General features: G+C 48.7%; 1 long non-coding RNA gene across 1 annotated transcript in view; it reads right to left on the bottom strand.

Moving 5' to 3' along the window:
* The window catches only part of LOC144140822 (uncharacterized), a 158,053-nt gene that overhangs the window by 53,357 nt on the left and 78,452 nt on the right, over nucleotides 1-26,244 (bottom strand). The window contains exon 3 of the long non-coding RNA XR_013316359.1: nucleotides 16,389-16,471. This is a non-coding gene — a long non-coding RNA (uncharacterized LOC144140822). The remainder of the gene's footprint in view (nucleotides 1-16,388; nucleotides 16,472-26,244) is intronic.

Raw genomic sequence — 26,244 nt, forward strand, 5'->3', positions numbered from 1 at the left:
TTGAATGCGCGCAAAGTTTGCTGGACAAACTCAATACTCCCCTTTCAACCAGACCACTCGACAAGGAACGTTTATTGCTCTAAAAAGGACCTACCAGCCTGAGTGCGCGCTTGAGCAGCCATGCCTGCTTTTTGTGGCACCAGACCGGAAATACACCCCTCCACGTTGTGGAGAAAAGGAGAAAACTCCGCGGCATGTGATATATAGATGGCCTCCGGAGAGAACGCCGCGAGCCGCCCCCTATTCCAAAGAGAGCGCGCCGCTTTCGTCGCGTTGTCTGCGGTAGATTTGAGAGGGAACAATTATGAGAGATTTCTGATCGCCCGTAGTTTCGGTGATAGTGAAGGGATTTCATAATTCGTGCGGGAGGAGATTGCTGGGACAATAGACTTTACTCAAAAATGCATTCCGAGTAGTCGGTGGTAAGTGTTGCAGGGTCCTTCTAAGGAAGTGGAGCTCTAATGCGGCATGTGACAAGTTTCTGGTAAAATTCACCCATGCCTCTGATACAATTTTCTATACAAAATATAAGCTCCACCACAACTGCTCGTAAACCTTGGATAATTCAGAACCTGATTAGGCTGATAAAAAATGCAATAAATTATTTTGAAAACTAGGGTTTGCTGACATAATCAAATCTTTTAAAAAACTCAGTAATTACATGATTAAAAAACCCCGCGCTGCAAAGAACCCTACCATTTCAATCTTGCAACAGATGCCCTCAAGAGGTCCGATAAAAATTGCATACGATGCTCGGAAATTTAACGGTGCCCATTAGAGAACTTCAAAATTCTGGAAGGAGTATCTGTTTTTCTTTCCATTCAACTGCTTCAAATGAACATGTTTTATGAACACGTTTAGGACACCTAAGAGGCTGTGTCTACAATGCTACGTGTTTCATCCCGTGCTGAGAATGAAGCTATAGCTCCGTTTATGTCTTTAGGCAACAATAATTACTCGGACGTGACTGAGTGCCATATAAAGGCCGAAAAGTTCACCATTTATTCATTAGGCAATTGTCTAACCCACATTTTTACTGCGTGTTTCTCTACTAGAGTTTTTGCGCGCAATATGCCGTCCACGAAAGTTGAAGTATTATTTAAAAAGGGTGATTGCAACAATTTCTATAACTAGCGGCCTATTTACAATTTTTTAAAGGTATAGAGGTTTTTTAAAGGTATAGAAAACATGTTTTCAAGCGCCTATCACCATCGTTTTTGGTCGTTTGAGATCATTTTCCCGCCCAATACAGATTTAGGGAAAATAAATAAACTGAGTCGACACTGCTCAGTGCAAAATAGTCTACACTGGCAATTCTGAACAAAAAACAGTAATTTTGTTCTAGGTATTTTCCTGGATTTCACACAAGTACATCATTACGTCTGTCACAATAGTCTCCTTCATAAGCTGAACTGATACGGATTTCACGGGAAAGTTTGTTTCTTGATATCATCCTATCTATGTCATCCGTCGCAGCCCATTGAAATTAGAAAATACATTTCAGCGACAAAACAAAGGAAGAATGAAATGCCACAAGGTAGCATTTTAGGTCCGTTTCTTTTTATTTTGTACATCGACATCATTATTGCTGATGAAACCGTTAAACACACAATATATGCCGGGGATACAAGTTTATTTTCTTCCGGTAGCTCAGGTATTCATTTGGCCAATCGCGCGCATAACACTCTCGTATGTATAAGCAGCTGAGCATTTACCAAGAATTTAAAACTAAATGCTAGCAAAACCAAAGCACTACTTATTCATCCACGTCGTGAAATCAGCGCAGTTGCACCTGTTGTAATCAGTCAGACTCCAGCCTTATTTGTTAGGTTTCTGAAAATGTTAGGTGTATATCTAAAAAAAAAAACAACACGGTCTACTTAATCAAGAAATTGTCCCAAGCCACTGGACGTATGTGCCGTTGCTGTTACTTTTTCTGAATCTCAGTTACCTTCCGCTTTAAAACTATTTTCAAACGCTCTATGCTTAACTATGGCGCTCTAATCTGGGCTACGACAAATCGGTAACATATAGGAACTGGCAGTTCTACAAAAACAAGATACCCTTCGCCTTGTCACAAAGCTAGGTTCTGGATATTGTTGCGGATCTGGTAGCGTGACCGTTGGTGGCGTATGTTGATCCGGAGTTGGGGCAAACATTGGGGCTTGTAGGGCGACAAAGAAACTTTATGTACAGATATCTACATGGCGTTTGACTGAGTGAACAGGCTTTTGCGCTCCTGCGCGCACGAGATTAAATAACCAGGTTGGGTCCGCCCCGTTTCCCCCTTTCCTCGACTGACGTCAGTATGGTCCAATCAGGGGCGCCCCGGCTGACGTCCACACACTCACAAAGAGATGGCACTTTGCACAGGTTAATGTTCAGTTGACTCCTGATGATGCAATGGTTGAAGCACGGGGAGGACGTCCGGACCCGGTCGATAATCCGGCGTGGAGTACTCGTTGAAGAGCAGCGTCTCGGACCACAGCAAAGCAGTCCCCCGCTGACGATTGCCGCCGGAAAAGCAATGCTGCAAGTCTTTATAAATCCCTCCCTGCCTCCCTGCCTCACCAGCGGGAAGCCGCGGAAAGCGCCTTGTGTCCAGCAAAGCGTCCCTCTCCGCCTCGTCATCGCATACAAAGCCGGGTCGCTCCCCATCGATGAGGGTAGGGGAGAGGAAAACTTGCGATAATGGGCCGACGGAAGCGTTGGGTGACTGAACCCGATAGCATTGCAGACGGGCGTCGTAATGTGAATACGCCGATCGTAACAGCATCTCCGGCCGGCGGGAAGCTCCCGACGACATTGGTTTCCAGCCCGTGTAGGAGGGAGTCTTGTCCCAGGTAGAGACTTCGGGATGGCACACAAACACCTCAATCAGTCCTCCCAGAGGGTAACCCATTGTTTTAACACGACGAAACGGTCAGAATCACGGCACAGACACTTGCGGGAACATTCCTGGCTTTTCCGGTCGCGAAGGGCTTCATGGCTCTCTCACGTGCACTAGCAGGCTCCGACAAACACAAAAAACACAGCTACAAAGCAAGCGGGTGCAAGGACAATTCCCTGAAAGACCACCAGGCTGCTTCTAAATTCAAACAAACATACTGACTAAAACCCATCTAATGTGGCAACACTGAACACGAGAATATGAACTGAATAAAAATAAATCTGGTATGCAAAACGCATCAACAAAGGAACTCACAATGACACCAACCGCAGAATTCACTATTGGTAATAAAAACATAGTTCAGGAAAAAAAATATGAAACCATATTCCTCGAGGCCATCAGGCCATCTCTACACTAAGGGCAGCGGCTTAGGCCGTTAGCGTTGCCATTGAGCTTCCCCTTTTTGTAACGGACCTCAAAATTGCGCTGGGCTCCCCATTACGCAAGACAACCAAACTGGCACATACAAATGCCTCAATATCAAAAAATCACCATAAACAGGTAGTACTAAACGCAACTACTTCCGGTGTTTATATACAACAAGTTCGTACACTCCATCAGGGTGAGACGAAAATGAACACTGACACGCAGATTCCGCCTACCTTACGTGGTGTTAAATCGAAAATACTAACCACTTCTCCAACCAACAACACAAAATTTACGCTTACCTCACGCTCTGTTCGACCTCGAACAATAACTACTTTTCCAACGCCGAGCAAAAGTTCTAACTACGTGTTGTTAGATCACGCACATGAACCACTTCTCTAACAAAACACTAACATAACGTTTAGTTCACGCGGTGTTCGATCACGAACAACTACTTCTCTAACGCCAAGCAAAAGAATAACTACGCGGCGTTAAAGCATGACGATCGACACACTGCTAACTAAAAGAAGCAGACGCTTAACTACCTCTGTCTTACGAAAACTCGACAAACACTTGAATAATAAAACAGAATGAGCAAAGTACGCCATTATACAAGCGCACGCGGATTCGTCTGAATCCTTGAAAACATTCTAAGCCCTCATCAAAACAAACATTTCCGGGTGTAGCCTGCCGAAACGTTGTTGCCACTTCAGCCGACCGCCTGTGCTCATCTTTTGCAAAGTGCACCGCACAGTGTACGGGGGAGGTCTCTGACACTGAGGGGGAAAACAGGCGCAACGCGTGCGGAGAGTAGGGAAGTAAAGGGAACCCAGAGAAGAATGGGACGCCCGACCACGACGAACGCGTCGGCGGGGAACGCACTCTCCCCGAAACGTCCTCCCCCCAGCTCTCCGAGAATTCCTGCGGAACCCAGTCACCCCCTTCTGCCCTTTCTGGCATAGTGCCCCTCGGCCTTCCTCACGGCTAGGGAGAGGCCTCTTTGTTTCCCTCGGACGTCCGAGTTTCCTTTTAGTTCTGCTGCTTCTGGCCATCTTAGCCTCGAACGCTGCAAAGTGAAATGGGTCACGTTCTTTCTTTGCCTTCTCAGGCTGACTGTTTTTCGGCCGCCTCCTTTTCCTTCTTTTGGGTATCGCGGCGCATTCGAGCGGCAATGCGCCGATCCCAGGCGACTTGCAGTCAAACTTGAATGGCATGTTATGGCTCCGCGGGCCCACCTGCGCGGCTACTGGTTCGGCTCGCGCTCGGCGATCCACCGACGCAGTAGACTCGTTACTTCTCTGCGCGCCTACGGACTTAGGTCGCGCTTCGCGATCTGCCGACGCGGCCGACTCGCTACTTTCTGGCGCAGCTACGCAGTTAGCGCACGCTTCGCGATCTGTCGACGCCGCCGACTCGCTACTTTCCGACGCGGCTACGAAGTTAGCTCGCGCTTCGCGATCTGTCGACGCAAACGGCTCGCTTCTAGTCTGAGCGACTATGGGCTCAAGCCGCTCTTGCAAACTCTCGGAAGTGGGTGGGACAAACACCTTACCTAAGAAGTCGGAAAATTCATCCTCGTCTCTAGGTTGCTCCTTGAGTTTAGAGCCTTGCGATGTCACCTCAACTACCGTGGCCGGCAGGGGCGCCTTTACGCTTAGAGTGCTGCTCTCACCCATGCACTGACTGCTGGGTGCTACCCCGGTTGAACTGGGCGCTACCGCCGCCAACTGCCGAGCTTTTGAGCGGGTCAGCGCTTGGACAATTACCCCGAAGTTCAAACCTTTTTGCCGCAACAATTCCTCAGACCGGTTGGAAAACAGGTACGGATATTCGGGAGGCAAACTAGGCGACACCGCGGCCTCGGTGTCAAGGATCCCGAAGGGGCCCTCGATACAAATTCGCGCGATTGGACGACACACGCTGTTTGCCTCAACCGCCTGCTTGATTCAGGCGCACTCGCCTGAGAACTGCTCTGGGGTCACGTAAGATGGATGTACTACATCCATCGTCGCCGCGGAATCTCGGAGTACGCGGCAGCATTTGCCATTCACCGTCATCTCCCGAATGGACGGTTCCAGCAGCTTCATATTCACATCGCCTTCACCTGCCGACAGAAAAGCTACCCTGGGATTCCTACACCCGGCTGCCACGTGGCCCGGCTGGTGGCAGTTGAAGCAAGTCAGTAGTTCTCGCTTTTCGAAAACCTTTTTCTGATGCTTCGCCTGGTCGTCTTTTGTCTCCGCTTTCTCATCGTCACGGTGCTTCAAATCTTTCTCTCTGGCGCCCTCGGCATCTCGGGAAACGCTGTCTTTTTGCCATTTGGGTTTGAACTCCCGCTTCGGACCCTCCCTTATTTCTCCAGCATGACGCGACAAGAACTCGTCAGCGAGCTCGTCGGCTCGTGTCACCGTTGTGACATCTGATTTGTCCATTACCCAGCTACGCATGCTTGCGGGGATCCGGCCGTAGAACTGTTCCAAACCTAGGCGTTGTACAACTTTATCGTGGTCGCCAAACGCGCCCTCCTCCTTTAGCCACTCCTCGAAATTCGCCATCAATTTATACGCGAACTCCAAGTATGACTGATTTTTCCCTCTTTCACGTTCCCGAAACCGCTGCCTGTAGGCCTCCGCTGACAACCTGTACTTCTTTAGAAGACACGCTTTTACTTTGCTGTAATCTTCTGCCTCTTGTCTAGTCAAGCGGGCTACCACATCGGCGGCTTCACACGGCAACAAAGTCAGTAGGCGTTGCGGCCAAGTGTCTCTAGGGAAATCCACTTTCTCGCATGTGCGTTCAAAATTTACCAAAAATAAACCCATGTCCTCTCCCACCTTAAACGGTTGCATGAGGTCCTTCATTTTGAACGACAGCTTTACTCCTCCCCCACTAGAGGCCTCGCCAACACCACTACCGCTTCTGGCTTTCAGTATTTCAAGTTCGAGCCGCTTCATCTCTAGCTCATCTGCACGACGCTGTGCTTCTGCTTTCTTTCTCTCATCTTGCTCCCGTTCTTTCATAAGCTCCAGGCCCTCTGAGAGCTCATCCTCATCTGCCCCCACTGCTTCGATAGCCTCGATGATTTCTGGCTTTCTTTGCTCATCGCCTAAGCTTAACCCCAACATTTTTGCCAACTCTAGGAGTTGCGGCTTTCGTAGCGACTTCAGGTTCATGTCTGTATCGAGTGCTGCCAACTGTTACTGCAAAAAATCCTTTACCCCGACGCACCAAAGAAACCTCGCGTCAAAAAAGTAATACACAAAAAAAAATCCTTTACCCCGACGCAACAAAGAAACCTCGCGTCAACAGAGTAATACACTTTACCTCCCTCGCTACACTTTGTAAGCAGAGCCTGGTAATCCCTCAAACAGAATGGCCTCGCACTCACCAAACTTTGCAGTCATGCCTCCGTGAAGTCGGTTCCGATGCTTGGAGTCGACCCATGCCTCATGGAGACAATCCCGTCCGCAGTGGAGATGATCTCGCCGTGGTGGAGACGATCCCACTTGCTGCCAACCAGTGTTGCGGATCTGGTAGCGTGACCGGTGGTGGCGTATGTTGATCCGGAGTTGGGGCAAACATTGGGGCTTGTAGGGCGATGAAAGAAACTTTATGTACAGATATCTACATGGCGTTTGACTGAGTGAACAGGCTTTTGCGCTCCTGCGCGCACGAGATTAAATAACCAGGTTGGGTCCGCCCCGTTTCCCCCTTTCCTCGACTGACGTCAGTATGGTCCAATCAGGGGCGCCCCGGCTGACGTCCACACACTCACAAAGAGATGGCACTTTGCACAGGTTAATGTTCAGTTGACTCCTGATGATGCAATGGTTGAAGCACGGGGAGGACGTCCGGACCCGGTCGATAATCCGGCGTGGAGTACTCGTTGAAGAGCAGCGTCTCGGACCACAGCAAAGCAGTCCCCCGCTGACGATTGCCGCCGGAAAAGCAATGCTGCAAGTCTTTATAAATCCCTCCCTGCCTCCCTGCCTCACCAGCGGGAAGCCGCGGAAAGCGCCTTGTGTCCAGCAAAGCGTCCCTCTCCGCCTCGTCATCGCATACAAAGCCGGGTCGCTCCCCATCGATGAGGGTAGGGGAGAGGAAAACTTGCGATAATGGGCCGACGGAAGCGTTGGGTGACTGAACCCGATAGCATTGCAGACGGGCGTCGTAATGTGAATACGCCGATCGTAACAGCATCTCCGGCCGGCGGGAAGCTCCCGACGACATTGGTTTCCAGCCCGTGTAGGAGGGAGTCTTGTCCCAGGTAGAGACTTCGGGATGGCACACAAACACCTCAATCAGTCCTCCCAGAGGGTAACCCATTGTTTTAACACGACGAAACGGTCAGAATCACGGCACAGACACTTGCGGGAACATTCCTGGCTTTTCCGGTCGCGAAGGGCTTCATGGCTCTCTCACGTGCACTAGCAGGCTCCGACAAACACAAAAAACACAGCTACAAAGCAAGCGGGTGCAAGGACAATTCCCTGAAAGACCACCAGGCTGCTTCTAAATTCAAACAAACATACTGACTAAAACCCATCTAATGTGGCAACACTGAACACGAGAATATGAACTGAATAAAAATAAATCTGGTATGCAAAACGCATCAACAAAGGAACTCACAATGACACCAACCGCAGAATTCACTATTGGTAATAAAAACATAGTTCAGGAAAAAAAATATGAAACCATATTCCTCGAGGCCATCAGGCCATCTCTACACTAAGGGCAGCGGCTTAGGCCGTTAGCGTTGCCATTGAGCTTCCCCTTTTTGTAACGGACCTCAAAATTGCGCTGGGCTCCCCATTACGCAAGACAACCAAACTGGCACATACAAATGCCTCAATATCAAAAAATCACCATAAACAGGTAGTACTAAACGCAACTACTTCCGGTGTTTATATACAACAAGTTCGTACACTCCATCAGGGTGAGACGAAAATGAACACTGACACGCAGATTCCGCCTACCTTACGTGGTGTTAAATCGAAAATACTAACCACTTCTCCAACCAACAACACAAAATTTACGCTTACCTCACGCTCTGTTCGACCTCGAACAATAACTACTTTTCCAACGCCGAGCAAAAGTTCTAACTACGTGTTGTTAGATCACGCACATGAACCACTTCTCTAACAAAACACTAACATAACGTTTAGTTCACGCGGTGTTCGATCACGAACAACTACTTCTCTAACGCCAAGCAAAAGAATAACTACGCGGCGTTAAAGCATGACGATCGACACACTGCTAACTAAAAGAAGCAGACGCTTAACTACCTCTGTCTTACGAAAACTCGACAAACACTTGAATAATAAAACAGAATGAGCAAAGTACGCCATTATACAAGCGCACGCGGATTCGTCTGAATCCTTGAAAACATTCTAAGCCCTCATCAAAACAAACATTTCCGGGTGTAGCCTGCCGAAACGTTGTTGCCACTTCAGCCGACCGCCTGTGCTCATCTTTTGCAAAGTGCACCGCACAGTGTACGGGGGAGGTCTCTGACACTGAGGGGGAAAACAGGCGCAACGCGTGCGGAGAGTAGGGAAGTAAAGGGAACCCAGAGAAGAATGGGACGCCCGACCACGACGAACGCGTCGGCGGGGAACGCACTCTCCCCGAAACGTCCTCCCCCCAGCTCTCCGAGAATTCCTGCGGAACCCAGTCACCCCCTTCTGCCCTTTCTGGCATAGTGCCCCTCGGCCTTCCTCACGGCTAGGGAGAGGCCTCTTTGTTTCCCTCGGACGTCCGAGTTTCCTTTTAGTTCTGCTGCTTCTGGCCATCTTAGCCTCGAACGCTGCAAAGTGAAATGGGTCACGTTCTTTCTTTGCCTTCTCAGGCTGACTGTTTTTCGGCCGCCTCCTTTTCCTTCTTTTGGGTATCGCGGCGCATTCGAGCGGCAATGCGCCGATCCCAGGCGACTTGCAGTCAAACTTGAATGGCATGTTATGGCTCCGCGGGCCCACCTGCGCGGCTACTGGTTCGGCTCGCGCTCGGCGATCCACCGACGCAGTAGACTCGTTACTTCTCTGCGCGCCTACGGACTTAGGTCGCGCTTCGCGATCTGCCGACGCGGCCGACTCGCTACTTTCTGGCGCAGCTACGCAGTTAGCGCACGCTTCGCGATCTGTCGACGCCGCCGACTCGCTACTTTCCGACGCGGCTACGAAGTTAGCTCGCGCTTCGCGATCTGTCGACGCAAACGGCTCGCTTCTAGTCTGAGCGACTATGGGCTCAAGCCGCTCTTGCAAACTCTCGGAAGTGGGTGGGACAAACACCTTACCTAAGAAGTCGGAAAATTCATCCTCGTCTCTAGGTTGCTCCTTGAGTTTAGAGCCTTGCGATGTCACCTCAACTACCGTGGCCGGCAGGGGCGCCTTTACGCTTAGAGTGCTGCTCTCACCCATGCACTGACTGCTGGGTGCTACCCCGGTTGAACTGGGCGCTACCGCCGCCAACTGCCGAGCTTTTGAGCGGGTCAGCGCTTGGACAACTACCCCGAAGTTCAAACCCTTTTGCCGCAACAATTCCTCAGACCGGTTGGAAAACAGGTACGGATATTCGGGAGGCAAACTAGGCGACACCGCGGCCTCGGTGTCAAGGATCCCGAAGGGGCCCTCGATACAAATTCGCGCGATTGGACGACACACGCTGTTTGCCTCAACCGCCTGCTTGATTCAGGCGCACTCGCCTGAGAACTGCTCTGGGGTCACGTAAGATGGATGTACTACATCCATCGTCGCCGCGGAATCTCGGAGTACGCGGCAGCATTTGCCATTCACCGTCATCTCCCGAATGGACGGTTCCAGCAGCTTCATATTCACATCGCCTTCACCTGCCGACAGAAAAGCTACCCTGGGATTCCTACACCCGGCTGCCACGTGGCCCGGCTGGTGGCAGTTGAAGCAAGTCAGTAGTTCTCGCTTTTCGAAAACCTTTTTCTGATGCTTCGCCTGGTCGTCTTTTGTCTCCGCTTTCTCATCGTCACGGTGCTTCAAATCTTTCTCTCTGGCGCCCTCGGCATCTCGGGAAACGCTGTCTTTTTGCCATTTGGGTTTGAACTCCCGCTTCGGACCCTCCCTTATTTCTCCAGCATGACGCGACAAGAACTCGTCAGCGAGCTCGTCGGCTCGTGTCACCGTTGTGACATCTGATTTGTCCATTACCCAGCTACGCATGCTTGCGGGGATCCGGCCGTAGAACTGTTCCAAACCTAGGCGTTGTACAACTTTATCGTGGTCGCCAAACGCGCCCTCCTCCTTTAGCCACTCCTCGAAATTCGCCATCAATTTATACGCGAACTCCAAGTATGACTGATTTTTCCCTCTTTCACGTTCCCGAAACCGCTGCCTGTAGGCCTCCGCTGACAACCTGTACTTCTTTAGAAGACACGCTTTTACTTTGCTGTAATCTTCTGCCTCTTGTCTAGTCAAGCGGGCTACCACATCGGCGGCTTCACACGGCAACAAAGTCAGTAGGCGTTGCGGCCAAGTGTCTCTAGGGAAATCCACTTTCTCGCATGTGCGTTCAAAATTTACCAAAAATAAACCCATGTCCTCTCCCACCTTAAACGGTTGCATGAGGTCCTTCATTTTGAACGACAGCTTTACTCCTCCCCCACTAGAGGCCTCGCCAACACCACTACCGCTTCTGGCTTTCAGTATTTCAAGTTCGAGCCGCTTCATCTCTAGCTCATCTGCACGACGCTGTGCTTCTGCTTTCTTTCTCTCATCTTGCTCCCGTTCTTTCATAAGCTCCAGGCCCTCTGAGAGCTCATCCTCATCTGCCCCCACTGCTTCGATAGCCTCGATGATTTCTGGCTTTCTTTGCTCATCGCCTAAGCTTAACCCCAACATTTTTGCCAACTCTAGGAGTTGCGGCTTTCGTAGCGACTTCAGGTTCATGTCTGTATCGAGTGCTGCCAACTGTTACTGCAAAAAATCCTTTACCCCGACGCACCAAAGAAACCTCGCGTCAAAAAAGTAATACACAAAAAAAAATCCTTTACCCCGACGCAACAAAGAAACCTCGCGTCAACAGAGTAATACACTTTACCTCCCTCGCTACACTTTGTAAGCAGAGCCTGGTAATCCCTCAAACAGAATGGCCTCGCACTCACCAAACTTTGCAGTCATGCCTCCGTGAAGTCGGTTCCGATGCTTGGAGTCGACCCATGCCTCATGGAGACAATCCCGTCCGCAGTGGAGATGATCTCGCCGTGGTGGAGACGATCCCACTTGCTGCCAACCAGTGTTGCGGATCTGGTAGCGTGACCGGTGGTGGCGTATGTTGATCCGGAGTTGGGGCAAACATTGGGGCTTGTAGGGCGATGAAAGAAACTTTATGTACAGATATCTACATGGCGTTTGACTGAGTGAACAGGCTTTTGCGCTCCTGCGCGCACGAGATTAAATAACCAGGTTGGGTCCGCCCCGTTTCCCCCTTTCCTCGACTGACGTCAGTATGGTCCAATCAGGGGCGCCCCGGCTGACGTCCACACACTCACAAAGAGATGGCACTTTGCACAGGTTAATGTTCAGTTGACTCCTGATGATGCAATGGTTGAAGCACGGGGAGGACGCCCGGACCCGGTAGATAATCCGGCGTGGAGTACTCGTTGAATAGCAGCGTCTCGGACCACAATAAAGCAGTCCCCCGCTGACGATTGCCGCCGGAAAAGCAATGCTGCACGTCTTTATAAATCCCTCCCTGCCTCCCTGCCTCACCGGCGGGAAGCCGCGGAAAGCGCCTTTTTCAGCAGAAGCGTCCCTCTCCGCCGCGTCATCGCATACAAAGCCGGGTCGCTCCCCATCGATGAGGGTAGGGGAGAGGAAAACTTGCGATAATGGGCCGACGGAAGCGTTGGGTGACTGAACCCGATAGCATTGCAGACGGGCGTCGTAATGTCAATACGCCGATCGTAACAATATTTATACTACGTTTGAAAATTTTAAAAAGCACAATGTTATTCGTTTGGATTCTATTTACGGTTATAAACTTTGCCGCTGTTACAAATAAGCAGTAGCATATAACGGTTTACTAATTCATCTCGCTGGTTTAGATAAGCCTTTTTCAACGTATTGTACCCCCTGAAACTTGGAAAGTAATAAAATATGCCAAACTAATTAGGGACTACAAATGCTGCAATACAGATTGCCTGGTTTACTAAATTATGTTCAGGAAATTTTGGCGCTTTCTGTGAACCGTAAACGCAGTTCGTTGTTTCCGAAGTAATGATATTGTTACAAGGATAAACATTTGCTCTTTGTCGTTAGTCTCTTTCAAAGTTCCTATTTTTCAAACACTGTTTATTGTGTATTCGAGTACCGTTTATAGTTTAATTGTGTATGCTGCATGAATGTGTGTTATGTTTCTTTTTTGTGTCCATTTTTGTCACTATTGGCCATTGTCGCTTGCGGCCTGTCGCCGCGGAGAACTGGGGCTACAGAAGCTGTTTTACAGATTTTCCCGGTTCCCTTTGCGTGAATGTATTTACATCGCGCAAGAATAAAATCTATCTGTGTATCTATCTATCTAATAATGTGCGGTACCGATGACATGGTCGTTGTGCGGGTGGGAACTTTAAACGTGGAACTCGTACGGCTCATTGCAACCTGTCAGCTGTCCTCCGTGGTCGAGTGGTGTAGGTTTTGGTAGGTGTGTTACACAGACAGTAAGATGATTAGCACAATGGAGGGAAACGGACAGCCGTACGCTTGCCTGACAGAAGAAAACCCGATTCCTTCCGGATTTCAACTGGCTATGGGGCGGAGGGATGTCGTTCGCTCGGAGGAAGAAGAGCGGGAATAGAAGGAGCGCTGGCCCGAGATGAAGCGCGTCGGCTTCACACGTGTGATTCCGCGCACGCTGCGAAGGTACCAACCATGGGTTCGAGTGAGTCAAGTCGTATACGGCAGCGGCGTCCCTCGCCACGCGTGTGCAATCACCCCGACAGGACGAAGTAGGTCCGCAGAACTGGATTTGATTCCCGGTTTTCTCTGGTACAGCAACCAGCCCTGCTATGACACTCCTAGCCCTGGAGCAGAGAGGGGGGGAGGGGTACCTGCCGACCATACGTGTCAAACTACAAAGCCCGACCGCAAAGGACAGGTAATCAGCAGCTGTTGGTCCAGTGGCGTAAGCCACCGAAGCTCTGCGGGTGATGGGCCCGGGATAGGACCGGAACCGACCCCCAGACTGACCAAGCAACCAATAACAAAAATCACCTGCATAACCAGCGAGTGCGAAGGCAGAGGGTGCATGCAAATCCCAATCCCGGTACGTTCGCCGACCTCACGCTGGTGAGAAATCCGCGGCCGCTCAAGCCAAAGCGAGCGAGCTGCGTGCGAGCTCGGTACCTGACGGAGTCGGCGCTCGGCAGTCTTGGATCAGGGCCTGTAAGTCAGGCCCCACGTGGCCTACGGACCGGCGCGAACTGGTCAACCCGTACCCCCTTACAAGGAGAGGGGGCGCATGTAGCAATCCTCGCCCCTATAGGAGAGGGGATCGCGGGCGATGGCCCGCGGGATGGGAGCGGTCCCATTAATATCCCCACAAGCGTAAATAGACGCAAAAGCAAGCAAAATCCGTTGCCGCCGCCGTTGCCACTGCACATTCCCGCTCATAGAGGAGCGGGAATGTGCAGTGAACAGCAACAAGCCGCTTGGAATGCCGATTTCGGTTACTATTAAATTAAATGCAGAGCATTTCTTTAACTCACGATGTCACCCGTTCTAGTTGTCCATCGTCGCCCACACCCCTCCCCCTACACTATATAAAAAAAAATAATACTTACTGGCACCCGGTTTCGAACCCCCCACCCTGCGGGTGGAACGCAAGGTACCTGGTGCTCTACCCACTGCGCCACAAAGCCGACACAGAATAGAGGGCTACGAACGCGCCTTATATCCTTGACTCATTCAAACTACGTCAAGAAGCTGATGATACAACGCATTCACTACCTGTGGGCGGAACGCGAGGTACATGGTGCTCTACCCACTGCGCCACAATAATCATACACACCTGCTAATAAATGATGTCATACCCACCTGCGAATAAATGATGTCAACGTTACCACGTAATTACGTCTCCTCATTTAACAATACAACAACCAACCGCAACAAGTGCAACAGCATTAACGTAACGCAAACTACTTTACGTCGTGCGCCCCCGGAAATGCTCTGCATTTGATCGTGCCCATCGCGAGGGGGATGTTTAGTTTCCTGCCGCAGCAAGAACCAGGTGGCCTCCTGGGCAGTTTGTGGCGCATATCCACTTGGGGGATTGGCCAGGATCGTTTCACTTACTACATGCCGGTTACGGCAGGGTTTGACGCGAACTTTGCTTGTCTAGTCCGTAACCCACCGAAGACGGTGGCTGAATTCGCGTCTGAGGCGGCCGCGATGGAGAAGACGCTAGAAATTCGAACGAGGCAGTACGACCGCCCTGTCAACGCGCTTTTTATTGTTCAGCTGGTAGGGCTTTTAGATCGGAAGTTTCGCCGGTGTCTTTCAAGTCTTGACACGCACACTCAACAGATTGCCTGTTTATGCGTGGACGGGGGGGCGGTAGTGGAGGGAGAATGGGGGAGGGGGCGTGCAGGGGCAGCTATATGTTTCATGCTCTCAATAATGGCATGTACGTTGTGCAGGCGGGAAGTTTAAACTAGGACAGAAAACGACCTAATGCGACCTGTCCGGTGTCCTCAGTGGTTGAATAGATTGGGTTGGTAAGTTACACAGACAGTTAGACGCCTAAGACACGGGAGGTAAAGAGGCAGTTTCATGTTTTTCCGCTAGACAAGAGCTCGAGTCTTTGCAAGTTTCGTTCAGCTAATTGGCTAGCAAGTATGCTCCATCTGAAATTACAAACGAACTTGTATTGTTTTGCGCACACCATGTACTGCGTCCAGCTTCGTAGGTCTTCCTTCTTCAGAGTGGAAGGGCACTAAGTTTTTTGTTTGCCGCTATCGTACACGGCGCAGAGGACAAATGACACCTTTTAATGCAATTTTCCCTGACATAATTAGCCCCTTTTTCGTATGTGCAGTTTTTAGTGCGCCTTTAGTTACATTTAGACCAGTGGTAACACGCGTTCGCGGGAGCTACCTGCGCATTTTCAGGGACGTACTATGGTGCCATAGACAAACCACCGGTATGTTTCTGCACCCGTCCGCGCCGCGCACAATGCGGATGGTACCCGCGGCTCTCTCAATGTGCCTGTTGTGTGAGCGGCGCGTTGTGTGCCCATAATAAAAAAATCAATTAAAATGTAGTTCCTAGAACGGCTGTAAAACTTCATTCGCGACCAGTTTCCAGGTGAGTGAACGAAATGCCGCCGCATCCTTTGTAGCTCGCGAGCAAAAACTTCCTACCTCCGATCGGAGTAGCGAGCCGGTGAGGAACCGTGACGTAGGAGTGACGTGGGCGTGCACTTTTAAGAGCCACATGGTAGATTCCTCCTCCGTTTGAATACCGTTTAGACGTGAGAAAGACAGCAAAAAATATCGTTCCAGAAGCCCCAAAGCTGAACAAGAAATATTCGCTCACGTCGGCGTTCCAAACGGGCAAGTTTCTCTTCATCTAGGAGGACTTTGCTGCTGCTCGACGAGGTGGAACTTGAGACGGCTACGGCGGCTACATGTTCTGCGACAGCGCCTTTTTGTTGTTTTTGGGCCAATTCGTGCTTCTGAGGTCGCCGATGCTCCTTCAAGTCCCACACTTCATTGTCCGAGCGAACGACACGCGTCCGTTCTACGGGGAGTCGTGCGACATCTGATCATGGCACTATCTCCGCTATCAGCCGATTGCGCAACTCCTCAATATGCATTGGTTATGGAGATGGGTAGGAAACGTGTGCAAGAGGCGTTGGGGGTTGCGAGGAAGAGGTAAAGGCGGCGGTGAGTAAAGTGGTTTCACCGGAACGAAACTGGAGAAGTTAGATAATGTTAAAGTTAGATGTTTACGAATAGCTGTAATAAAATTAGTGGGTTAGTGATTATTTGCAAAATTACGCAGTTATTTCATCCCAAAAGCTCAACGAGCAAACAAACGTTTTTCCTCACCTTTGTACAATGTAGAATTCATGGAGTTGTATTTTCCAGATCTGGTTTCGTCGAAGAACTGCATTCGGACCTTTGCTTTTTCTCTACAGAACGAGATAAAAGGGATTTTTAATGCCTAATTTATTGGACCTTGGCTGAAGAAAACCCTCGTACTTATAAATACTTGTCACCATATGCAACTATATACAGACTGAAAGGTCAGCAGCGTGCACGCAGTATAAACTGGCATCCTTTCGGTATACTTCTTATATGTTACCCCCCCGATGGATACCTTTATGCTATTCCTGGCTTTGATAAACGGCCACGTGCTTGCGAGTTACTTACCAGTATGAATAGGCGTTTTTAAGGAAAGAAATAAAATGTGTAAAGGCGCTATCCCTGAAACGCGGCAAATAAATTTTCCTTGGCTGCTAAGCATTCTACAGCACGTACCTCAGAAAATAGACAGGCTACGATGCATTATTTTGCTTGCGGAAAGACATTGAAAAGGCGCACAATCCGACGACTTCTGCTCATCTCTTGCAATGGTGCAGCAATCAGCGGTAAGACTGGTCGCTACTCATAAATAAGCAGTAAACCTGTTCCCAGTGACATTACTGAACTCATTTATTGCGATAAAGGCAAATTAAGCGATCTGTTTAGAATGTCCGAGGTTTGTGTCCTCCGCACACACATAAAAATTTTATTCAACGTGAAAAAAGTAGGAGAACTATAGGGGCACCTGTGCTTTCGCATTGACCTAATCTTTAGTGTAGACTTGCCCTCCATAACTGTAAAATGACAATCTCCAACTGGGAACGATGGACTTTCCATCTCGCGTTCGTGGTTCTTTATAGTTGTTCAAAAACACAAATTTGTTGAAGGGTTTTTCAAAAGCTCGTTATTTTTACCTTAGCATTCTGGCCCATCAGTTATGCCTTTTATGTGTTTCTTTTTTTGAGATGAATGGTTCAAGTGAACTTACTCTACGTAGTTTGGCTTTCTAATTTTTAAAGCAGGGGGCAGCGGTTTCAACTTCATGTGAACATTAGGTACTATAAAAAAAGTTTCTTACACCTGGGTATTTTAAAACGAATTGAGCGATAAGCGTATTTTAGCTGAAAAAATATTGAAGATTTCATTAGTGTCTAATGAATAGTGTTACGATTCTGCGTGCTGCGACCATGTTCGCGCGTCCTGCGAAGTTTTGCGAGTGCAAGTCCGCCTCGGACAGATTACAACTGCCGCAGAACTGTCGTAGCGATTCAAATTTCGGTTGCAGAGAACAGGACGTGCAGCGACTTGCCCGAAAGTACGCAGACGCTGCGGCCGAGAACTCCTCTATCCTCTTCTCAGGCTTAGCGTGGGCTGCTACTACCGACTTTTCACGAAATCTGGAAGGAGTGTTGAGTGTGTCTGCACCATGTTTCCGCCGTGTACAAAACCAGGTGTAGCGTTGTTTGACCCTTTGGCGCTTTGGGCATAAATACGGGGCATCGAACACAGAAGATCATTTGTCATTTGTTTTGGAGCAGTGAATCAATAGACAGTTTTAGTTTTACGTACGTAGGGGCTCCGCGCACGTAGAACTTTCACGACTGATCAGTGCGCACGCTCAGAACGGAAAGGCCCTACGTGAGTCTTAGGGATGTACGTGAGCTTCGATTCTTTACGTTGCGGTATTCACGTTGTTTACGTACGCAGAGCTGACCAACATGGCGGCGCCCTGCCCTTCCGCTTCACAGCGAAACATCGCTACTCCCGCGTGCGACCTCGTGTTCTAAGCTGTTGATTTGACCTTCAAATTTGCCGCTTCTAACCCTCAGCCAGTTTCAATAAAAAAGGAGCTTTTGTTTTTGACATACAAGGGCGATTTTTCAGGTGTTAAGCCTCGCAAAGTAGCGTTTGTCATCGTCATAGCAATGGGATCGCGAGATTCCGAGCGTCTACAGCAGTGTCTCTGTCTGTTCCTAGATGGTGCTAGGCATCCAGGCCCCCCATGCGCGGCAGGCGTCGAGTACGTGTAACTATATAAGATTGAAACTACATGCGCGTGGACTACGTATACTTCTAACGTTTGCGTACGTGAACTCTATACGCACCTGAAACTAAAACTGTCTAATTCTGTCACTCTGCTCGAGTCCTGTACTGTAACCTGTACAGTACAGGACTGGATCAGTAGTCGTGCACCCTGCACGTGAAAGTCGGAACCACTCCTATCTGGAAGTATATTTTAAATTGCAGAGCACTTTAGAGGCCCAGAGTTTCGTCGTAGCTCGTCCGCGCTCACGCTACCTAGCCACCGCAGTCCCGTGGCGTCACGCACCTAAACAGAGGCTTCGAATTGTACCCGCTTATCCCTCAGTTGAGCGTTTCGGCGAAAAGATCACAGGAAATTTCAAAAAGACTTTTATATAGGCAGAGCCGTTCGAAACTCCAGGAACTGCTGGCACTTGCAAAAAATGTCCCCTTATTTAGTGCAAAAGAAACTGAAGATTCGTTTAAGGCAGATTATACGTAATTAACCGACAGGACCCGCGTCCTCTAGATGGGAAAGCTCATTGGGTTGATTTTACGATATTTCGCGATGAAAAATTGGCTCCAATACACGCTGTGAAGGTGGTGGGAAAGCAATGCTTTAAAGGACACCCACAACAATTGCCCATGCGAAGTCATTTGAATTCACACACGTGGCTCTACGAAGAGTGAAACCAGAGATTCTGCCAGCCGTTACATGGAACTCGCCGAGGAGGCGTCTCGAATGCAGCCGCAGCGTCAGCCATGGCCGGGCCAGAGCGGCGGACGCCGATGTTGTAGCCCGGCCGTGAGTCGGGAGAAAGAAAGCTGAGAGGAGCGTCTTTCGAAGGGTGAGACAGCGGAACCTAGCCATCCTGATGTGCTAGCTTGGGTCTGCACCACCACGCGACACAAGTGCAGACACCGAAACAATTTTAAACTAGTTAGTTTAGTAAGTTTCAAAATGGCGAGACAGCTGAGGGAACTTTTATAACCTGTATTTATCAGAACCAGTTTCTACTTACGGATTTTGTAATACATCTTAAAATCACCAATATAGAAAATGTAGTCCCATTCGCGGCAAACAGTGCGCAAAAGGTAGCGTTTCTCTAGCGGCCAAATGTCTGTATGTGGTCTCTACATATTGTTTTCCCACCCTGCAAACCAATCCTTAACGTATGTTTGCTGTACGACCACTTAGTTCTATCGGGTGCGGGTTACCCCGGAGGTGCTTTCGAACAAGTTAATCAAGCCGTGCGAAGGCACCGCGCAATGGATGCGAAGCTGCATGAAAACAGGTCCAAAACAACCGTCGCAACAGCAGACGAAAAAGCAGTACCACCGATGCCGCCGCTGGCTAGCAGGCACTTCCGCGCGGGGTAGGCTGGGTAAATTCGTCGCGCCATCTCTAGTGTGCTCCGTCACTGAAACCCTCCGCCCCCTTCCCTCTCCCCGCCACTTCCGAAGCGTTTGGAGTTTGTTGTACCGCACGCCACGAAAGAACCGTTGGCTGGTAGAGCCAGAAAGCTTTGCTTTGAAAGCAGCGGACTGGCAGCTAGATTGTATCCCAATTCCGTTGTGTAGAGCTGTTTAACATGTACTGTACATCGCATAGACATATTGTGTATACTTATACTATCCCGCTATCTCCATCATCATACCTGTCAACCCTCTATATATGCTCTTTTCCCCCTTCCTCCACCCCGCCACAGAGTTGCAGGTCAGAGACTATATGATCAGGCTGACCTCCTTGTGTTTTCCTTCCATTAAAAAAATTATTCTCTCTCTCTACAGACCTCCCTCCAAATCCCAATCCTACCTCTTCACAGTGGGCGGCGGCGCTGACCAGCTCCGATCCCTGCTCCCAGCTTCGGCTGGTGAATTGGGCACGGAAGGCCGGCTACAGGCAGGGAGTCCTGGACTGAGGACACCCATAAGAGGTCCGGAATGACTGCCCTCAACGGATGGGATAAATGAAGTTTTTCCTCCTCTATCTCCTCTACAGTTCTTACCTCAAAGCGCATCGCGCTTGAGAAGAAGACTTGTAGCAGATGCCTCTGCGTAGTGCCACCATCAGCAATAACTAATTGCTGGCGCTATCATAATCACTAGTGTTTTGCATGGAGCGCGACCCCAGCCAAGCACACAGTAAGAACGAGCACGACCACGTGCCTTTGCGTTGGCGTGATCTCACCCTCTCATATCCAGCCGGGATTAAGCTCTAGATAACTGTAGGGCGCTACACCATAGCGAGCCGACGGACCCTTCCTACAAACAAAATGTAGCATCATTGCAATAAATGACCAATAAAAAGAAACAGTCATCGACCAACACGCACTTCAGCAAAGAGACTGCGCATGAAAGCGACTCAAGTGTACAAGCTAGAAACGTTTAGGTAACGATGGGTAGGCAGAAACAGAGGCCCGGGGGTTTTTCCCAGCTGACCGAACGGGCGAGTATGCGAACAAGCACGCGTTTCTGCATTGCCTAAATGAACACACGGGTGACCAGGTACCGTGTTCATTGAGGTCTATACGATAGGAACTCTGGATTGGGAAACTTCTATGCTGCTATTTGAAATGGAGCCCTATATTCTTACACACACTCGCTCTTCATCGGCTATATAAAAATAAAAACACCCCTCTGCCATTTGGAGATGGCGATGAGTAGGTTATTAGTGAAAAAGTGTGAGAAAACATACACACATTCAGAAAAGAAAACAGACAACACGGGCGCAGACGGAAAAGAGAAAACCATACAAAACAAGAACTGCTTCCGTGTTGCGGGTTTCCTTTCCTGAAGTGTGTGCAGTGCATGTGCGTGTGTGTGTGCGCGCGCGTGCGCGTGTGCAGGTGTGTGTGCGTGTGCATATGCGTGCGTGGGCGTGTGTGTGCGGGTGCGTGTGCGTGTTCGTGTGCATATATGTGTGTGCGCGTGTGTGCGCATGTGCGTGTGTGCGCGTGCATGTGTGTGTGTGTGTCCATGTGTGCGTGTGCTTGTGCGTGTGTGCGTGTGGCGTGCCTGTATCTGCGTGTGTGTGTATGCGTGCGCGTGTGTGTGTGCGTGTGCCTGTATGCTCGTGTGTGTAGTTGTGTATGTGTTTTTTGGCGCACTGTTTTACTATAAACTAATGCGTGATTGCTCCGTTTGTCGTTCATCTAAGCCATATTTCTAGCACGTCGAATTCTGTAGGTCGTCAAAATTACCGATTTGGTGCAAAATAAAACGATCCCCACAGGCTTCAAAAGCTTGCAACATAAAAAGTGTTAAGCATGCATCACTTTTTTAGCTGAAGTACCTGAAATGTCTATGAAAAAAGCAGACAGTTTAGCCAAGCCAACCACGGAATAAAAGATGGTCGCTTCATTGTCCTAAAAAAAGTACAATAATAGAATGTGATACCCCATGGATGTGTGAGTCTGCTAGAGTGGCATCAGCAGCTGTCATGTACGTGTCGAAGGCAAGGCCCCACGCTTCGCTGCAAGGTCTCGCATCTTTTAACACCACACTGGCAGTAGTTATTCCTACTTTATTGTACGTAAAATTGTGCTAAAAGGAACAGCTTTAAATGCCGGGTGTGCGCAACAGCTAACTCGTAGCATTTTCCTTCAAGGCGCCATCGTTTGCGCCGTGGCTGGAGCCCTGGTGATCAGCATAAGCTGGTATCTGAAACACGAACTGGTCAGCTCAACGTTCCATTGCTCAGGACAGGGATTAAGAATTGGAGTGACAGATAGGGTGTTTTGGGAATTAGAAAGAATAAAATAAATACTTTTCGCAAGGTGGAACAGTTGTCGTTGCAGGCGCGATAACCGAGTTGGAGGTCAGGCGACAAGTCCCATGTTTACGCTCAGCGTTACGTAACCTTAACGTAGGCTTGCAGCATCATATTGGTTGCTCGTGTAGCTGAAGGTACCAGTTCACGAATTTAGACATCCGATTTTTGCGCCTCGGACAGCATGAGGTCATTGCTTTCCTGCGTTGCCCCGTCTCTCTTTAGGTTTCATCATTTATTTATCAAACTAATAAAAGGCAAAATACAACAGTCTTCGCACATGAAGTTTCATCCGTTAAAGTGACTCAGGAATAGCGGTGCTTTGGCATAAATAAAACACCTCCAGGGCAACCCCATTTCCGTCTTTCAATGCATTGGACGACTGCTTGCTCTACTGCCATATGGTTTATTGGGGCTACTGCCTCAGGTTACCGTACAACAATAAAAAATGCGCTAATACTAGTTGTCCCATTAAAAAAACACTCCTTTGGTGTGTGAAGACCCTGAATCAAGCTCACCTAAGAATGTTGGCGGGTGACGGAGAGAGGGCGTTTCTGGGAATTCGGAGTGTGAAGCCTTCAAATAAAGGCCGGAGGAAAAAAAAATGTCGCAGGAACAAGAAGGTTGCTTAGGCCGGCCTCAGGTTAGCCGCGTAATTAGAATCCATTACTCGTAGGGCCCCGCGCTTGCATGGGCTCGTTTAATAGGCGACATCTACCTGAAGCATATAAAATGCATCCTAAGAAAAATATAACACCCAAACCCTCATGAAACAGGCCAAACTATACCAATTGAGCAAAAGCAATCGTGTTCAAGTGCTTACAACAGCTTGTCTAGGCTCAGCTAGCTACAGCACAGAGAACAAAACCAACCCAACTTGAAAAAGATTCTGAACCTAAACCCAACTATGGACGAATAAAACTTCGCTAATGGCCAAACATATTCAAGAAAGGTAGCCGTAACCTACACACACAACACAAATGAGCCGGAATGGGTGTTTAATCCCTCCACTACTTCTTTTAAACTCCTCATAGCAAAACGCTTCCTCCGATGCGTCGCAGTATTTTGGAAGTGATACTACGGATAAACTCCGATAGCCAAGAGCCGTGGTAACTTAGCGCGTTGTCCCCGACTTTACTGCGTCCCCATGTGGGAGTTTATGGATGCGAATACTGCAATTGTTCTGATGGGAGTGAGCCAAAACTCCCGCCCGCTCAGATTACAAAATGGCTGTCAGTTCACTGCTGCGAGTGCCGAACGTGTGTGCAAATCATCTGTCTGACTGGAATACCGGCAGCAGGTACGAAACTAAAACAATTTCTGCAAGGCGCATTTCTGTTTACACTCCGCCGAACCGATTGGATGCGAAACCTGCATGGGCGCGCGTTCGACCAGCGCAGTCGGTGCTTGTGCCAGCCATCGGTAAGCCCCAACAAACGAAATAAAAACGGCCACAAATGCGTTTAGTCTGCGTAACGGTCCCACGTACAAAGCTGCCTGGTATCCCGCTACATGAAAGACAACAACGAATGCCGATCGTTTCGTTCAACCGGGCCGGCAACGTACAAGTCCGACCGTATCGTGCACGGCCGTTCGAGGCGATTCGGGCGCAGCCGAAGAACACATATGCTTCTCCGGCGAGCGCATTTCCAGCGTGCGGTGTAACGTACGATGTAATGTAAGGTCTTTGCTTTCCCGCTAAGTTTTGGGAAGGTGGGCCCATCAACATGCCATCTGCCAATCATCGTGCGAGCGCCGCCGCAATTGACGGGAGGGCCACAGCGCCTCATTGCTTTTCTTGAACGTTTTCGCGAACATTTCTTCCAGCCTCACCGCGGCATAAAAACATGTCCCCTCCGTTGAAGCGGCCCTGTGTAACAATGCAACAATGCAGAGATGACCTTACCCTATGTAATTCCTGGAAAAATGGTTATGCATTCATGTCCAACTTGGGATACCTGCCAAAAGTTGTCAGTGCCAAACAGAAAATATCCTTGGTATTTATTTTCAATCAAGCACAATCGTTGTTGAGTAATGTTTGTACTTGTATATATTGTTCCATTTCGTCAGTACAGTGTAGAACTGACGATGCAGTTAATTTACTCTGTCTCAACCACAGAAAATGCAAATAAAGTTTTAAATTTGCACCACTCATTCTTTTCACTTACTGGCGTATCACAGCGCTGAAAACATTGCATGCCTGTGGCCACACACGTACCAATTGTTAATGTTCAGTAAAGTTCTACGCACAGCTGACTACTTTTGACTCCCCAGACAAAGCAAGTGTAATGTCAGGTGATAAGCACACAAAGCTGGCCAGAATTTTTTTTTTCACAAGAGGACGTTGATGTCAGAATTGCCGACTGGCATGAGGCACAAAAATATATTGACGCATCAAAGCATCCGGCCAGGGCAAAATAGTTTGAACACATTTCACATTCACCCCCAATTACAATAGGATCCTTTAAAATGCAAACAAACAAGTCTGTTACCTGGCCGCGGTGGCCGATTGTCTGATGGAGGCGAAAAGTGAAAATGCCCGTGAACTCTATATTTCAGCGCATTAAAGATCCCCAGGTGGTCAAAAATAATCTGGAGCCCTCCACTACAACAAACCCCATCGCCTGTGTAGCGTCAGCACGTTAAACGTCATAACCAATCAACCAAACAAGTCACTGCGCACAAGCATACCGCAGTCAAAAAAGCTCCAAGATATATACACACAGGGCTAGACGTCAATTATAATTTTAACTGGATTAACTGCCTAAATCAAACAATTCACCAGTTGCAGATTCCTAAAATTAACAAAAGATGCTCTCATTGGGTGTTTCTGCTTATTTTCCCAAAGTAAAGTCTAACTGTTAACGGTTTTGCATTTTAAAGAGTGATGCTGTGAATGCAAAGCTCGTCGACATTTGTGGGTGCAGCAGGTTTTTGGCTTGTCATTCATACTGTACATGCTAACAAGATGGATGTCGTTGGGTTGACCATACAATTTTCTTAAGCCCTTACAAAAAAAGGTATAGGCCACCTTTTTGTCGTTAACAATGACTGCATTATTAAGGATTTCACCCTTAATTGTAATAGCTAAATGTGATATCATTTTCTACTGTAATGTAGCGTAGGCTACTTGAACAGGGCAGTAATACCATACAAGTTGATTCATGTGAGGCAAATGAGTTCAGCCTAGTCGGTGTTTGAAAAAATTTGTCCACGAAAAAACAGCATTGATTAAAGCTTTAATACACACGAGTTACAACCAAACAAGCTAACATACCAATTGAGGAAGAGCCCGACAGTTCATATATACACACCAAGGTTATAGCAGTCACAAACTGCCAAAACAAACAGCCTGAAACAAACTTGTAAAACGAAGACAATAGAACTACAGGAGAATTGAAGCGCTGCAAACAATAAACTGAATATGGCATTACTGAATGAAGCTAATACAGAAAGCCAACGAAATCTACAGCAACAATATGAAAGGGTGCATTTTAGAATTGAAGCATATGTAAAGTGCCTTAAAGATATGCTAGCAAACTTCAGCATAAAAACATTTTACAGGCATGAGAGTTCAGGGTCTTTAAAAAATGTGTAGCGTGGGCTGACATACAAAGAGCTTGTACGTTTGTACAAGTACAGCAAGTCAAAAAACTCTGCGTGGTGGCTCACATCTTGAATTATAACACTGTGCTTCGTGTGCTCCACAACGAAAGAGTGGAAGTGCTCATTAAAGCACTTCGTGTTTAGAATAGAAGCAACAATAAACAGCTTCGATTGCCATTAGCTGTATTTGTGCAAAGCGAGGAAGGTCATCTTCACGCACAACTAAGGGAACTACACCAGCCAACTCTAGTTTCCTTTCGGACAGAGTAAGGGAAGCAACAGCCTGTACACTTTCATCTGCCAGGTTTAGGTCTTGAAGGCGGTCTCTCAAAATATCAGGCAACGAGCTCTGGTCCACTGTTTTACTACCTGCAAAGAGCATCTCTTCAACAGGTTGTGCTAGGGAATACATGAAGTGCATCTGGTGACGGCGACTCAGCGTTGCACAAATGTTCCTGAAATTCCGGCTTTTCTGTGCAA

This window comes from Haemaphysalis longicornis, unplaced genomic scaffold, assembly GCF_048455015.1.
Source record: "Haemaphysalis longicornis isolate Haplotype H1 unplaced genomic scaffold, Haemaphysalis longicornis Haplotype H1 scaffold_50, whole genome shotgun sequence".
NCBI lineage: Eukaryota > Metazoa > Arthropoda > Arachnida > Ixodida > Ixodidae > Haemaphysalis > Haemaphysalis longicornis.